Genomic DNA, 18,367 nt, shown 5'->3' on the forward strand with positions numbered 1-18,367 from the left:
AGGGATGTGAATAATAACAAAGTGGAGAAAAATTTTCAAAGAAAATGAAATATATGAAATTTATACTTCATAAATGTTCAACGAGTTAAAAATTAACACTTAAAATAATAAAAAAAAAATTATGTATTTCAGCCCAGGGAATGACAAGTTACAGATTTTTGAGTTTAAAGAACCGAAATTTTCGACCTTGCACCTTTAAGTTTTTGAAATCGCACTTGCAACGTTCAAGTTAATTGATGAGTAAAAAAATGCACTCACGCGAATTGTACCGAATTTCTTTCTTAACGTCATTTATTTACAGCACACATAAAGATCCTTTCTGCAAATTCCTTCACAAGGATCCGGCAGATGTTTCTAATTTTGTGATTTTCGGATTACAGAAAATTTAATTAACATTAAAATCCCTGTGCGGTTAGGCTCTATATTAGGGAGGACATTTTTCTCCAACTTCGTTGAAACCTAGCTCCGATTTCCCAACCTCGATCCAACCAAAATAATAAAAACAATACTGTTATAGTTTTAGCTCATTCGGATACCTCTAAGGAGACCCTCAAAGACCTTTAAATTTATATGGAACTGTCTTTGGAAAATGTGAAAATTTTCAAGAAAAAATTAGTTCTGGCAACACTGCGGAACAAAACAGACTTTGTGATGTATAAATTTTAATGTGAGAAACAACTTTGTAGAACACTTCAAATCATTTAGACGCACTGAAAAAAGTTAAAGGATTTCAAGCTAGCTTTTACTTTTTAATATTTTTTCATTCAAAATTATTTTAAAAAAACAGAAAAATCATAAAACCGGGAACTATTTAACAACTTTCCCTAATTGTTTGTTATCTTTGATATACTTTTTGAGTTTTGAATAGTGGTAAACCTTTTTAAATGAAAAAAAAAAAAACAACTGTCTTTCAGTGGTGCATGTATATCGAATATTTCTGTTTTTGTTTAATTTTGAAAGTAAAGATTTTCATAAAATCGTAAATATGTTTACAATGCAACTGGACATAACTGAGTTCCCCAAACATGTGGTTGCTTGAACCACTAAATTGAAAACTAGCACGGTTTGGCAAGGGAAACATTTTTGTAGCTCTATTCTTATACTTTTTTGATACACGTTCCATAAACATTATAGAATGATAGTTTGAAGGTCCAGTTCGTGTTTGGTGATCGTGCGAGTTAGACGCAATTTTTCAAGCTGCAATAGTTTTTTTTTCTCTAACTTACCACGCACCGTCGGCTTCAAAGCTGAGCGGTAACAATAGCTTCAATCCAATTCCTTAGTAAAAAAAAAGGAATATGGCGGAACTGGAGTTAAAAGCGAATTCGCTTCGAATCAGATTCCAGCGTGGAAGCACGGAACCAACGGAAGCTCAAATATTTGAGTTTTTAAAAGGAAAACTTGGCCTCAAATCCGACAATCTTTTGGTCATGTACAAAGATCGCCAAGAGTTATCGGTTATTGTTAAATTTAAAACGGATAGCGATCTGCAGGCTACGTTGCAGAATCACCCAGGAACGATGGATTTCCATCATGGTACAAGTGGGATTAGTGCGGTTCAATTGTCTCCAGCATCAGCCGTCATCCGTTATGTGAGACTCTTCAACCTTCCCCCAGAGATCGATGACCGGGAGATTTGGACAGCGATGTCAAAATTCGGCAAAGTTCAGCGAGCTGTTCGGGAAAAATACGGTGCCGACACCGGATTTCCCATCTGGACTTCGGTTCGTGGAGTCTACATGGAGTTGGACGAAGGAGTAGAAATCCCCAGCAGCGTGCATATACGAAATATACGCGCTCGTGTCTTTTACGAAGGATTGATCAACAAATGCTTCAAATGTGGCAGCACCGAGCATTTGAAGATCGATTGTCCCAAGATCTCGGTAAATGAGAGGATGGAGCAAACACGTCGAGCGGAAGGCAAGCCGGAAGAGCAGGGAGTGGAAAACATTCAAACACAGAAACCATCATACAGCACAATTGCCAGCAACACGTGGTCGAAACCGTTGAAAGTTCGATCGCCAGCGATGCTCCCGAGTTCGTCTTCATCCGACGTCGCCCAAAACGGACTCACGAGTTTGAACGCTTTATTCCCGGCTGCAGCGAAACCGAGACGCAGCGCGCAACCTTCTTCCTCTCCAACCCAGCGAAATTTGGATTCGACGATGGAAGCTACCGAAGAGGCGTCGCCAGCAATCGGTGATGCGAATGATGCGATGCCAACGACGTCAACCGACGAAAGCCACCCGAAAGATGTTACCGAGATGGGAATGGATTGCGCAGATGACAACCGGAAGCGAGGACGGCCGAAGGGGACCAATGAGATGGTGACGTGTTCGGGCTCAGAAGCCAGCTCGGAATCCGAAAGTCTAGCTTCTGAGGAAATGGATCTTCATCAAACATCGATCAGCGCATCTCAAGGTATGATGACACGGAATAAAAAGAAGGTGCAACGTTTGCGTAACAGTGGAGGTAAGGTAGACGAAGCTAGCAAAGCTAGTCCGAATGTAGGTTAGTTTTTTTCCTTGTTGTTTTTTTTTCACCAGGTAGTTGAATTATCCTTTACTTTGCAATTTTCTTTTTACACAATTTTTGTTAAATTATGAATTATATTTTGAGAATAGCATCTGTTAATTTGAATAGCTCAAATAGCTTGGTCAACAAATCTCTTCTACGAGATTTCGTGTACAATAATGATGTTGACATACTGTTTCTACAGGAAGTATGTTACTCTAATTTTTCTTTTATTCCATCACACCTTTCATTGATAAATTTAAATGAGTCGGGATCGGGAACCGCCATTTTGTTACGATCATCGCTGGAGTTTTCTGAACCCTTATTTGAAAAAAGTGGCCGAATATCTTCAATTGTTGTTTACAAAACTAATTACGTTAATGTTTACGCACATTCGGGTTCCAATAAAAAAAAAGAGAGAGAAAATTTATTTATCAACGACCTTTCCTTGCATATAGCTAAACCAAACTGTTTTCAAACTGTTATTGGCGGCGATTTCAACTGTGTCTTGAACCCCACAGACTCAAGCGGGAGCTCTAATAACGTATCGTCGGCATTAAAGAATGTTGTTAATCTCCTTAAACTAAAAGATATTGCATTAGAATTAAAAACAAACACCCACACATTTTTCCGAGGAGATAGCTCTTCAAGACTGGACAGATTCTATGTTTCAAACAACTTGTCGAATAATGTGCTGAATTTTTCTACTGTTGCTGTTCCTTTTTCTGACCATTGCGCAATTTTAATGAAGGTTAAAGTTAATCCAGATTTTGTAATCAATAAAGGCAGAGGTTATTGGAAAGTAAATAGCTCAATTCTTAAAAATTGTTCTACAAGTGAACAGTTAGTTGAAAACTATCAAACATGGAAATTGCGTCAATTATATTTGAATGATAGAAATAGGTGGTGGCACGAAGTTGCGAAAAATAAACTAAAACAATTCTATAAACGCGAAAGCTGGACATTGAATAATTCCATAGCTAGTGAAAAAAGTTATTTTTATGCGAAATTAATGGAGTGGATGCAGAAAAAGAGCCTAAATATTCCAACACTTTTGGACATAGGAGTAATAAAATCAAGACTACTCGAAATTGAAACAAATAGGATTAAACACTTTTCAAATAACTTAAATGAAAATAGCGTTCTACAAAATGAATTAACAAATATATTTCAAGTTGCGGCACATGTTAAACGTATTGAAACTTCTGCAAATTTCAAACTTATTGATAATGGTATTTTAATAACTGAAAGCAATATGTTACTGAATAAGGTTTTCGATTTTTACACTGATTTATTTTCATGCAAAGTTAATCCTTTACCAAATGATGAGAACGATCCGATTAACAACTTAAGTAAAAATTTGAACGACGAAGATAGATTATCTTTAATTCAAGAAATAACAGATGATGAACATAAATCCGTATTGAAACGTTGCTCCAAGAAAAAAAGTCCTGGTCCGGATGGTCTAACCTATGAGGTATATATTAATCATTATGATCACTTCAAAGATGATTTACTTTTTATTTTTAACGGTTATCTATCTGGATCTATTCGCCCACCAAAATCATTTACAGATGGTATTATCACGTTAATTCCTAAGAAAGGTACTAAGTCAAGCTCTTTGAATGATTTTCGACCAATAAGTTTATTAAACTGCGACTACAAATTGTTTATGAAGATTTTAGCTGAACGTTTAACGAATATACTTTCCAAAATAATAGGACCCGGGCAAGCAGCTTTTGTTAATAAAAATTCTTGCGTTTAAAACTTAAAAGATGTCAGAAGAATTCTCACAAAATCAGTAGAAAGCGTTAAATTCAAAGGAGCATTAGTCAGTTTAGATCTGCATAAAGCTTTTGACCGTGTAAATCATGACTATCTATGGAAAATTTTAGAAAAATTTAGGTTCCCGCCTACTTTTATTGAATGCTTTGAAAATTTCTACGTTAACGCTTCTTCCAAAGTTCTCGTAAACGGATTTCTTACAAGAGAAATCAAAATTAACTCTTCAGTTCGACAAGGATGTCCGATGAGTATGATTCTGTTCATACTCTATATTGAACCTCTTATTAGACATCTCGCGAATGAAATCAATGGTGTTCTAGTTTACGATAAGTTTATTAATGTAATTGCATACGCTGATGACCTGGTAGTTTTCGTAAAGAATGATAAAGATTTTGATATTTTATTCGAAATCATAGATTCATACGGCCTTTACGCGCATATTCAGATAAACAAAGACAAATCGGAATTTATTAGATTAAATAAAGCGGTTTTCGGTCCTCAAAAAATTCGAGAGGTTGATAGAGTGAAAATTCTGGGTGTAATATTCGAGAAAACGTGGAATTCTTCGATCACAAGTAATTATAATAAGCTCATAAGTTCAATAAAAGGCGTTTTGATAAAGCACAATGTTCGTGCTCTTAATCTCTACGAGAGATGTTTTGTTTTAAATGTTTACATTTTGTCAAAGCTATGGTATGTTTCGCAAATTTTCCCTCCTCTGAACAGTCATTTAGCAGAATTAAAATCCGCTTCTGGAAGGTTTATTTGGAATGGTTACATTTTTAAACTTAACAGGAATCAACTTTCCTTAGACTTTGATAAAGGAGGATTAAAACTAACAGATCCAGAGTCTAATGCTAAAGCATTATTTTTGAAAAACATATTTTACAATCAGGACTTGGACGGTCGTTTCGCAGTGGAAAACTATCTCATTGAATCAAGATCGAAAGCATTTCTATCGCGGAATGCAAGGGAATGGATAAACGAAGGTGTAGATGTAACAACAAATTTTGACCTACCAACAACCAAAGCTCTGTATAACTATTTTTTAGATAAAATGCAAATAAAACCCGAAATAGAAAATAAAATATCAGTTGAATGGAAAAATGTGTGGGAAAATTTGAATTATAAACTCATTTCTTTCCAAGATCGCTCATTAGTTTATTCCTTTGTAAATGACCTGATACCAAATAAAAGAAAACTAGAAATGTACAATGTTGGTAACTTGAAATCAGTAATTTGTGAAAAATGTGGCTTCATAGATGATAATATGCATCGTTTAAAATTATGTAAAAATGCTAATGCAGTTTGGAAATGGTGCGAAAGTATAATAAAAAATCGTCTAAAATTGAAAATTAATGACATTGAAAATGTCCTGCAAAAAATTATTCCAAATAAATGTAAGAAACTTAAAGCAGCATTATGGTTAGTAACAAAAGCGATTTCATTCAATTTGAGGGTGGCCGATCCTAGTTTGTATGTTTTCAAAAGGCAATTAAGGGAAGTGAGATGGAATAACAGAAATTTATTCAAAACGGAGTTTGGTGTGTTTATAAATATTTGTTGATCCAAGATAAGAATGGCAGTTAGATATGAGTGAGGTCAGGATAGGCTAGAATACCATGCAATGTAAAAACACGATTTTTAGTTATAAATGAATACTTTTATTAAAAAAAAAAAAAAGGTTGGAAAAACAACATTTACCTACCAAAGTGGAGGGAATATAGAAGTTAAGGAAGTAACCGCACTGGAACAGGAATCAATCGGAACACATGCACCGAGTACACACGCTGGCACCCAGACAGCATGGTCAGCGATATTGAACTCCAAGTTCAAGTAAATAGGTTCCCACCAGACAGCAGCGGAGACGACACCAGCCACGCGAATTGTCGCTCGGTGCGAATTAGGGAAAGCGCGAAGGAACAAAATGTTTGTTTGAGAGACAATAAATCATTACAGTTTCTACCGTGATCGAGTACCTACAGTCTACTTTAAGTTTTTTTTTAAAACCCGAAATCCATCGATGATAGTTTAACTTAGATATATTACATAGCATCTTTATAAAGCGACGAAAATTACACCAACTAGGCCTTATCCGACACCTTATTTGTATCCATCGGAAGAAAGCAAAAGAACGCAAGATTTTATTCTCATGGCCTACAAATCGTTGCCAGCGACAACTTTTTCCAGTTCTCTCATTGGTCAATATTACTTAATTCTCATCTGATTTGTAGTCATCTGGAGTAATGTTGGTTGCAGAAAAAACATAACGATGTTTTCCGCATTCGAAACGTGCGTGGGTGCAAAATCATTTCTAAATTTACAAACATGGCCGACTTTCTATCATATCCGATTTAAACTGACATCAGACGGCATTATATACGATCTTGTCACTGTACCGCTGTAATTGTGGTTCGCCACACCATTGTAAATGACTTAAGTTATCATTTCTGTTTTGATTTCATGTTTGCTGGGAAGGCTTGACTTCCAAGATCAGAAAATCATCAGGATATACCCAAAAAATAACAAAGCTGATCTTGAAGCTTTTTCATACCATTTCTGGGGTATTTGGCTCCAAGAGCGCCGATGTGGTCTAGTGGTCTGGTATTGGTACGCCAGGCGTACTGGGTTCGATTCCCGGTATCGGCAAGAAAAACTTTTGGGTTCGAATCCCATAAGCTGGCCGACAGATAAGATGTGTTTCATTATATAACTGTCTATATAATTGGAATGACCAATCAGTTGCCAGCTGGCCAGGTATATACACGGATGCCGGAATATCTGTAAGTAAACTAGCCCCCAGATTGATTCGTTCTTCCAAAAATATACCTACATCAACACACGCAATACATTCCCCACATAACAGTTCATACGAAGCCATGGGGTCCGGGTATGGTGGCGCGCTGCATTGGAGATTTGTCGAACCTAATAATCTAAGGAATGTATGTGAACCCATACTTTGGCAGAAACTGCAGTGAATCCGCGCACCCATGGTGGATTACCAACATACATACATACAATATTTCTGGGGTATTTGGCTCCAGACTCTCTTAAAACTGTTATTCAACGACAATGCTCCACAAACACAGTTGGAGTAAAATGCCAAACTATGATTTAACACGTTCGTCGCCATGGGATCCATGTAAGGGTGACGGGTGTATTTCCTGGAAGGCCTTGTCACATAGAAAAACGTGTGACACTTTTTTACCCAAGTAAGCCGCTCAGATTAGCCATACGTTTCAAATTGTGGCGTTCGCCCTCTTTTCTTTCTCGCTCCGAGAATTTGTTTAGGCCCGGCAAGTAAAACACTTGTTAACACGTTCGTCGCCACGCAAGAATTTCCTTTCGGATATGATTTCTCAAAAATAAAATCCTCAATTCGGGGATATATGCCAACGGTTACATTTATGACAAAACATAACTGTCTAAGCAAGTTGTAAACTAAATAACCGAAACCGAAAGAAAAAAAACTCAACAGAGCTAAACCAATCAGCTTAATAACTAAACAATAAAACTATTTTTTTAACTTACATAGTATTCCATCTCACGACATAACCTGATGAACAATATCTGTTTCTTTCTGGCTTATAGGTATCAATCATAAAAATGTGTGTAGCGGTAAAGCTTCATAAAATCTTGTTAATTGATTGAGCATACATTATTTTCGGAACTTTTAAGAACGTAGAGATTATTCTTACTAGAATCACTTTAACGTTCTTTGAAACACAACCAAATATTTCTGGATGTTTCATTTTCAAGAGTTTATGTTGATAATTGTTAAAATAGTTTTGCATAGGAGAAAAACAAATGCAAAGTGAACTAGTAAAGAAGAAAATAATTTCGTAAAATTTTTGATTCCCGTGTATACCGAAAGTATGAAAAAATAAAATCAAAAAGGTCTACAACATGTTTCACTAAGTCCTAAACTACAGACCCCGTTCGTTTTTGGCAACATGCCCGAACATTTTGTGTTGCCAAAATCGAATGTTGCCAAAATCGAGCGGTTTTTTTTCTTAAACTTTTTTCTCTTATTTTTACGAAATAACTTTTTTCATAATCATAAACGTTGAGTTAAGTCAATTTTCGACCATTTTTAGAATTTTAATAGTTTTTTTTCTCATGTTTTTGATGTATTTTGCACTATTTTTGTATTGTTCATAATCTTTGTTTTTTTTGTTGTCATTTTTGCGTTCTTTGTCATTTTAAACTTGTTTTTGTTATTTTTAGTCTTTTGTTTGTATTTGTTTTTGATTTTTTTTTCAAATTTTTCAACTTTTTGTAATTTTTGAGAATTTTTTTTTTGATTTTTCGGTTTTATTCTATTACCATTTCTGAACGTTAAAACATATTGTTGGAGTTAGTCAAAATTATATCGATCCTGTTAGAAAAAAACTTAAAGGTAAAATCGAATGTTGCCATAAACGAACGGGGTCTGTACTTGTATTATTTTTTAGACTTATAATCTTCATTTTTATTAAGTTGTTAATTTTTCATAGCATTGCCAGAATTCATTATAATATTTTGAATGCAAATATTTACTTTAAAAAAAAATCAGGCATTTTAGGGTCATCTAAGAGCTGTCCAATCAAAATGAAATCAAATTAGAACATGGAATTTTGATTTAAAAAAAATAGCTTTTCGGTTCAAAAACAATCATCTCCAACCGATAGTGCAGAATTAAAAATGAAAAGACTGAAATGATGATCAATTTGAGTATTCTATCACAGAATTCCAACATATTGAGGTCCAAATATGAGGTATTTCGATTTTTGCTTTAAATATTTCGTTACACTAAGGACAACTACACTCAGGCAAATTCTTATTATAATTTTCATAAGATACGTCTTATGAGACCCTTTTTTGCGTCCAAACTAATTTTTCATAAGAGTCTTATGAAATTCTTTCAATTTTCATACAAAGTTCTTATGAAAAATAGAAGAAACGGCATTGAGGAAAAATAATGAACATAGCGATTCCATCAGTCATTTTTCAATCGTCCGAAGTTGTGGAATTATTAATTTTATTGTTCTAAATGGTAAGTTTGAAATGAAGTTTATTTTTAGTGATGGTTAAACATATCTGAAAACTTTAATTTGTTTTTGTTTACTTTTCAGCACGTTGAACGGGAAAAACACAAGGTCAAAGGACCGTATGCGGCCGAACAAACCGGAACCGGTGGAACCGGATATTGATGTGCTCAGCTGATGGTGACCATAATGTTTGTACCAAACAAATTAGCCGAACAATAAAATAAATTTTTAACATCAATTCGCATCAAACGTGACATATCCTGTTTTTATAAGACCCTCTTATGAAAAACAACAACCTCTCATTGAAGTAGGTGTTCATCTGCAGAATTCATTCGCGTCATAAGATAATCTTATGAATTTCATTGATTTTTCTTATGGCGCCACTTCATAAGAGAATCTTATGGCATGTATAATAGAATTTTTCTGAGTGTACTCTGAAATTTTTTATTTCAATTTTTGAATTAAACAATAACAATTCAAATACAAAACTTCCATCTACTCAAGAATTTGAAATCAACACATTTGATCTAATTTATGTTATAATACAGCTCAGCGAGTTTCTGAAATCTCTTGTTTTATTTTATGATCAAAATATCACAAAAATTCAGCAAGTTTCCATTAGGTTTTTTTGTTATTATGAATTGAATAATTTATCAGTTCAGTTTAAAAAAAAAGGAAACTTATTGATACAGTAAATTTAATTTTTACTTAATAAATCGTTAAAAATGTTTAACTTCATCTTCACTACCTTAACTTCTCCATGGTCTTGAATCAGTTTTCATGAAAATCGTTCTAAAATTGTTCGACTTGTCTCCCATTATGAATTGATTTTTTGTGATGGCCACAAAAAGTTAGATTCTTGAAACTATTATGCATTTAAAAAAAAAGACAATTCAGTAAAAAACAATGATTCAAAAAAATAAGAAAATCAATGATTATTCAGATCTCCTATAATTTCCATTTATGGCATCTTCAAATCGGCCAAAATTTACCTGACATTGTAAAATTTCATTATTTCAACTGTAATGGTAAAGATCTTTGTTAAAAAAAAACCATCTTTTTTCCATTTTTTCTTATGACTCAACGCAAAAATCCAAATATCAATTTAATCATTCTATATAAAATTTCATACTTTAAGCGTACTTTTCTTAATATTATTTTTGAACAAATAAAATCTCGTGTGCAATGATATTGTTAGAGATTAAGAGTTTTTGTAAAATTTGCATAACATTCTACAATACTTTAACGCTTCGAAGTTTAAATTTGACAAATTGAACGATCTTTAGATTATTTTTTGAATTTCAACACAATTGAAATTTTTTAATAAATTTTTTGAAAAGTCGGGATAATATATCAATTTGTCCTTGGCACAAAATGAAAACAAAGTTTTTTTTTTCACTATTTTTATCTTTTCATTCATGTTTTTGTTTCAATGGATACATTGTTGGTGCACTTTATTTATTTTCAAACTAGCTGATCCCATACGAACTCCGTTTCGCTTTCAACTTGGAATATGTCATGAACAGTTTGTATGAAAGTCAGTTGCCAAGCATTTTTCTGATGCACTTCTGAATTCATTATTAAGTAATAATTGCAAAAATATAAGACGATCACTTCGTCTGTCGTCTGCTACTAAATTTGAAATCAGAAGTCAAAAACCACGTGTATAAATTTCGACTAAATCATTACATAACCACGCAATTATTGCCAAAAAGCTAAACCCCTTTCGGGGGCTTTCATATAATCTTTGATATCTGAAATCGATTGCCCTTCCCTCAAAACTCCCGTGTGCAAATTTTCAAAGCAATCCATTGTTTGATAACGTCAATATTGCTAAAAATAGTGAAAAATTTATTTATATAGACGACCCCTTTCGTCGACCCCTGGCAAAACATTTGACATCTGAAATCGATTGCCCGTCCTTGAAAACTACCGTGTGCAAATTTTCATCCCGATCCGATGTATAATAACGATGATATTGCAAAAATATTGAAAGGTTTATATGGACGACCCCCTTTGCCGGCCCCTCAAACTGAATTTAATACCTGAAATCTATTGCTCATCTCTCGAAACTCTCGTGTACCAATTTTCGTCTGAATCCGATGTATAATAACGAAAATATTGCATCAACAGTGAATAGTTAACATAGACGACCCCTTTGGCCGACCCCTGATTTTAGTTTGGATAAGTGAAATCAGTTGTGTGTCCCTAACAACTCCTATGTGCCAATTTTCATCCCAATCCGATGTATAAAAATGACAATATCACTAAGATACTGAAAATTTAACATGGACGACCCCTTTTGCCGGCCTCTTACACTAAATTTGATACCTCAAATCGATTGCACGTCACTCAAAACTATCGTGTACAAATTTTCATCTGAATACGATGTATAATAACATCAATATCGCAAAAACAGCGAACAGTTAATATGGACGACCCCTTTGGCTGACCCCTTACACAAAATTTGACACCTGAAATCGATTGCTCGTCTTTCAAAACACTCATGTGCAAATTTTCAACACGATCCGACGAAAAGTAACGTCAATATCGCGAAAAAAATATTTGTCTTCTATGGACGACCCCCTTTAGAAGGGGTCATCCAAAAATCTGAAAACATTTTTCATCCTTCCTGGTCCTAATGAGTATCCATGCCAAATTTCAGCTATCAAGCTCTTAAGACGGCTGAGTCTATAGAGGACAAACAAACAAACAAACAAACAAACAAACAAACAAACATACAGAAATTGCTTTTTATATATAAAGATATTTCAAAAAATTACTTTTCAATGAATTTGAAGACAATATTTTCAGTTTCGTGGAAGTTATCATTCATGAAAGCTCAAAAAGCGTTTTTGGAATTGTTGATTTATTTTAATTCGATTTTGTAATTGTTGAGGACATAAAGCACTTTTAAAAAAACAGTGTAGTGGATAAACAAATTTTTAAAAAATTAATTAGGTTTTTTTTTATTCTTCAAAAATTTTCTTCAAATTTTTTCTGACCTTCTGAGAATTTTCGTATGATAATATATGCTTCAAGCCTATCTAAATTGTAAAGTCAAAGAAAATTTTCAAGCATGTTCATTAGGGTGTCCCAAAATTGCAAAATGTTTGGAAATCTGTAGGCTCACTTTCCAAATAATAGATTAGGATGTGGAGAACAAACTTTTGTATGGGGCCGACTAAATAAAATCATGTTTAGAGGTTCCGCCAACGTGATCTTTGGCTGTTAAAAGATTGTTGATATGGCCTTTTGATGATTCCTTTAAACCATCCAAGTGTTTTTCTGCAAGTGTTTTGTTTTTAAAGTAGGTATTTATTAAGACAAATTTGAAAAAATTTATAAAAAATATCCTAAATTGTGATTTTTTTAAGGATTAAATTGTGAATAGCTTTTCACACGATGGTACAAACAACAAGCTTTGTTCAGCAAAGTTTAAGTGCACAAAAATTTGCATTTTTTAATGACATTGGTATTCAAAATATTTTACGCTTGGTACACATTTTGGTCAGTTGAATACAAAATTTTTGGACCAAAAATTTTTTCTTGAAAAAAGCTTGCTTATTTTCCATTTTGATAAAAAGTTGGTTAATTTTTCATTTTAACGTGTAGTATTTAACCCAAACGCGTTGGCGGAACCTTCAAACATGATTTTTTTTTAGTCGGCCCTCCACATGCTTTTTTAGTTTGTTCTCCACATGCTAATCTACCATTTGGAGGGTGAGCCTCCAGATGCCCAGACATTATGCAATTTTGGGACACCCTAATGACCATACAAATTAGGGTAAAAAATTAATCATGAATCGTAATTTGTAAGGCTAAACCAAGTTTTGGCTAAAAAATTTTAGAGATGAATGTTAAATTTAAAACACATAACCAAGCATTAAACACATTCGATGTTATACAAAAAAAAATGTTCAAATATTTTAAACGGTTTCGGTTTTTTTTTCTACTTTTCTCAGGCCTTAGAATTTTCTGATAAAAATTACTTTAATAATATTTTCTCTTAGTCAAATCTTTATGATTATGTCTTGGTACATTTTATTCCTGAAAATAATCAAATTTTCAAGTTGATGGATTTTTTTTTGTTTCGATAATAGTCGTTTTACCATATTTATGGCATTCGCGACTTTATCAACGTTGCAGTTTGCGGATAGTTATTGAAAAACTTATCCTGTTCAACTGTGTTCGATATTTACTGCTTGGTGCTTGGTGATGATGATCCAAATGGTATCAAAAAAACACACGGGAGACTTACATGTGTCAATATTTGCAGCGGTCTAGAGTAAGTAAGTAAGTAAGTAAGAGCTCACATTCCTTTCAATGGCGACCGTCAAAAATGGTAAAGATTTTTACAAGCTACCTTCAGCTAAGTGGATAGTCTGCTAGATGAGGGGCTCAAAAATTTCTTAATATTCAGAACAGACCACCACTTAATGATTAAAAAGGAATAGTAAGAAAAACGAAATAGTCAATAAGTTTAAACCATTCAATGTATATATTGTAAAAAAATTCTAACAACACTGCGCCCACTTGCATGTGAGCTCGTTTCGTATGGAAAATGCTGCTGCCACGATTTTCTCGTATGTCTCAGGCAGAAGTTGTTTTTTGCCCGAAACATTAGCCAACAGGGTGACGATGGAGAAAATGTTGCTGCCTGTGCTTCCCTTCCAACCTTAGAACCGAAGCAAAGTCTCGAATTTAGCTGCGTCGTGATAGCTTTTTAATGCACTCCGTACTTTGCTTCTTCTGCCCTGTCGTATTTCCACCCTCCGGATTCACCCTCTGCATACCGTATTCTTGGAAGGTTCCTCTCATTCTCGACAGCCAAACGACAGCTCGAAAGTTGGCCGAGGGCATCAACAACAGCAGCCTCGTACTTTCAATTTCCGGTGAAAAACTTCCTCCGACTCCTCCGGTTCCGTTTTTCGTTTCAAGGGAGATTTTTTGGTGGCTAAAGTTACATCCCTAGCTTAGTGTGGTTGGCTACACGGGGAGAGCAATTGGCTTTCTCCTGAATCAAGCACCACCGATTGGGGTTCTTTTTTGTTGTTGCTGCAAGAAATTTTGATTTGCTTCGGGATTCCATTCAGCTTCCCATCCCCAGATTACAATCGGCTTCTAATTAAGCAATTACCAAATGACGGTAATTACCACGAAGTGAAGCGGTGGCTGTTTAATTTCGAGCTTTTCGGCACCCTTATCCCAGTTTCGGTGGCTTCTGGTATTGATTCAATCAGCGGACTGGAAACGGTAGATAAAATAAATAAAGGTAATTAAGGCATTAAATCGCTTCCCTCGGTATGGTGTTTCAAAATCGATGAGAAAGTAAAATACATTTTTCTCAAAAATAGATAACAAAAAAAAAATGAAATCCTCATACCTCATACTCGAGTTTAAAGATTTCTTTTTTCACCAGTTTTCATTTCGGTTCTTTTGCACCTTCCGATCCAAACAATATTTTCAAAAACAATCTACTTCATCACAGAATTAAAAACTTAAAAATAAAACTGATGAAAAATGTGAGCGGGTGTTTCGAAGAAATTTCGTTCGGAAACAGTTCAATGGCAAAAACATGAACAAACATGTACAGATGTTTATGTTTGCGCTAATATGCACTCGTGGCATATTTATTCGCCCACCTGTGAAATCGTGGCTGTCGACCCAACATTGAACTCAATCATGAACGCTTCAGCGAAAATAGGCTTCGAATAACGCCAACACGCCGATTCACACCATCGATTGACGTAAACAAAATTTTCTCGGAACCATTTTCCATCAACCCATCACACCCTGTACGTGATCCAGCCAGGAAATAGAGCGACTGAAACAGTAGTGCTCACTCAACTGTGGTCAAACTCAATGAACAATCTTTAATCATCTCCTATTTTTGGCTCGAAAATGTTTGTCTGTCCAAAAACTATTTGGGAAATCGAGTCTTTGCTTGGTGATTGTTAACGAATTGATTTTTTTTTCTACTTGAGAATTCCATAATTACCATAGGACGGAGGTTGGTGACCTCTATGAAGAAACAGAGTACTTTTAATTTTTGGAGCCAATTTAAGAATAAAAAAGTCAATTTTAATTTGGGAACGAAATTCGAGCTAATAATATTTATTTATTCATTTATTCATTTGAACAGTGAATTGTAAATACAAAACTTGGAAGAATACAAGCAGCAGCGCAGTGACAAGAAGCCAAATCAACTTGGTAAGTAAAAAGGCTACACCAAGTCACTTAATGCAAAATAATTTAGAGATCAATTTTACTGGATTTTTCACGTCAACTAGGATTTTGGTGCATCATAACGTTTCTACATGTGTCTTGGATTGATTTTTTTTAACTTCAACGTAAATAGCGCATGAATTTCAAGTAAAATTTTAGTGATTTTTTTGTATTTTTCTTTAACATGCAGTTGTAAATATTTATTATACAAGGATATTGTCGTCAGTCAGACTTGATTGTTGCGTCTGCTTTTGCATATTTTGTGATTTTTTTAGTTCCAGCAAAGGTGTAAATAGTTTCGCAATATGGATATGGTTCCGTTGGATAAATGAACCAAATTGACAAATCGTTGGCTAATATTCGAAAAAAAAAAAAAGAAAAGCAAGTGTTGCGATTTTCTAAATATTATTTTTCAATTATTTTTTTCCGTTTAATCGTTTTATTTGGTCAAATCAAGGCAATATGTTGCTAGTCGCTTTTTGTTTCAAAATTAGTAGGGTTAGTGAGCCTAATTTCGCTATATTATGTAAGAGGTTTTTAGCTTTCATATTAGTAGGCCGAACCATTAATTCTTAGATGTACAATTTTTTGGTAACTAAGTTCCAAATTTTTTTCTGAACTCTGTTATGGTTTAAAATAATCATTTCAAGCTTCAATTTACAAAAAAAATCATATTTTATAAAGTGTGTCAATGTTCCTAATTTGGCACTAATTGTTCCTAATGTTAACATATGAGGAAAAATGTATCCGCGTACCCAATATTTGTTACTGATTTTGCATATGGGTCTGTTTTTTAATACTTTAATGAGAACAATCTCAAAACTCACTTTTTTATAAATTTTACAACGTTTTTGGAATATAAATATAGAAATAATGACTATTTAAATCCTACACAATATTCCTTTACGCTAGTTTTCAAGATACTAGTAGATGTTGAGCTTATTAAAATTCAAACTTTATCTTTTCCAATGGGTGCACTTATTATATTTCAAAAAGTAGAAAATTCATTGTAATGAATATAAATAAGATAGAGTCAAACAGAGCATCATGCAAAACCATGGTTAGATGCAACTTTTGTGTATCACAACACTTATTTAAATTTTGTTTGAGTATAATGTAATAAAATTAACATTCAATGAGAACAAAACGATGATGCCATAGTTTCTCACGTCGTGAGATAGTTTTTTGAAGTTTTTGATTCTCATAAGAAATTTGAAAAAAAGAAATTTTTATATTTTTGACACCATAAAAAACTTTACACAGTATGACAGTAGGCACAGTTACACAGTAGGCTTATCACCTACACACTTTTATTGATTTTATTATCCTATATCAACACTGTTGGTGTATAAATATTTTTCGACAATCCTTTAATTTTTTTTAAATAAATATTTTTAAAATTCCGATAGCAGTCTGGGCTAAAATGCATCGACATGCAAATCAATGATTCACAGTTTAAATCTTGTTTCCATATGCTGGAATTTCGTTTTAAATTTTGTTGTAGTATTTTTTACCACTAAATGTATACAGCACCCTTATGCTTTCTTTTTAAAAAAAAATTTTTGACCGAAAAAATATCAAATTTAATTCGAACAAAATCAAAAGTTATTGCAGATCGTGCTTTAAGCGTAACGAAATATCAAATATATAAAAAACTATCACTTTTCACACTTTTTCATTTAATTTTTCATTCAAAACGAAGGTTTTTTCAACTTACCCCTTTTCCTAAGTAGGGTGAAATCGCATGTTTTGAAAATTTAAAAATAACTGGTGAAACCAAATATTTTTCTGACTTCGTTAATTTGATGTCCCATTAACCTTTAAACTTTTGATGTACAGTCCCCCCACAATCATTAGTCACTTAACGTATCCTTTCACCACAAAATTCTTGTTTATTCGGGTGTTAGTTGACCAAATATCAAGCTTTGCATGAATTTCAGTCATGAAATGCTTCCTCTTTAAGTTCAAATGTGTTTTTATTTTCAGTTTTGTTAAAAAATAACATAATTTATCGAAACAATCAGCGATTTTCAAAACCACAATTATGGGTCAAAATTGTAGCCCGTTACAATTATTTGTCAAATTGCACACAATTATTAGTCACATAGAAGCCCATGGCAACACCCAAATATCAACATGGAAATTATCGCGTTTCTGGAAAACATTCAGGGGCATTTTTTGATAGTATAAATTCAAGGGGCATTTGCGTTGAGCTATAGCAACCAAGAAATGTTTTGCTTTGTTAGCAAAAAAGTGACCCATGATTGTGTGAAATTTGGTAGATGTTGTAACAATTATGGGTCAATTTTATTTTGCAAATAATTTTGAAATTTCGCGTTTTATTCGCTCAGTTTCATTTGGAAAACGTAAACCCGTCCTTTTTGCTTGTATGAGACCTATTTATTTTATTGGAAATTTTCAAATACTCGCATAAGGGGCTTAACGACTTCAGATGCCAACCTTAAAACATTGAAAATTTTTGTGATAGCTCAACAGATAATTATTAACATATGACAAAAACTATTCAAACAGAAATTTTACTGCTATCAAGAGCACGCATAATATTTTTAATGCATTTTGATGATGTTCTCGATAAACTAAAAATAGTAGTTTGAAAAAAAAAAAATTATTTTAGTTCAGTAGATATCAGCAGTTCAAATTACCGTTGACTAATAATTGTGTGAGACCCATGATTGTGGGGGAACTGTACAAGCGGTATGATTATCTGTGAACATAAAGTTTTTAGAAGCCATTGAAATGGAAAAGTGTTGCATGATGACGCAGGTGGCGGTATACAACGTATTTTATTA

This window comes from Uranotaenia lowii, chromosome 1 (assembly GCF_029784155.1).
Source record: "Uranotaenia lowii strain MFRU-FL chromosome 1, ASM2978415v1, whole genome shotgun sequence".
In the NCBI taxonomy this organism is placed as follows: Eukaryota; Metazoa; Arthropoda; class Insecta; order Diptera; family Culicidae; genus Uranotaenia; species Uranotaenia lowii.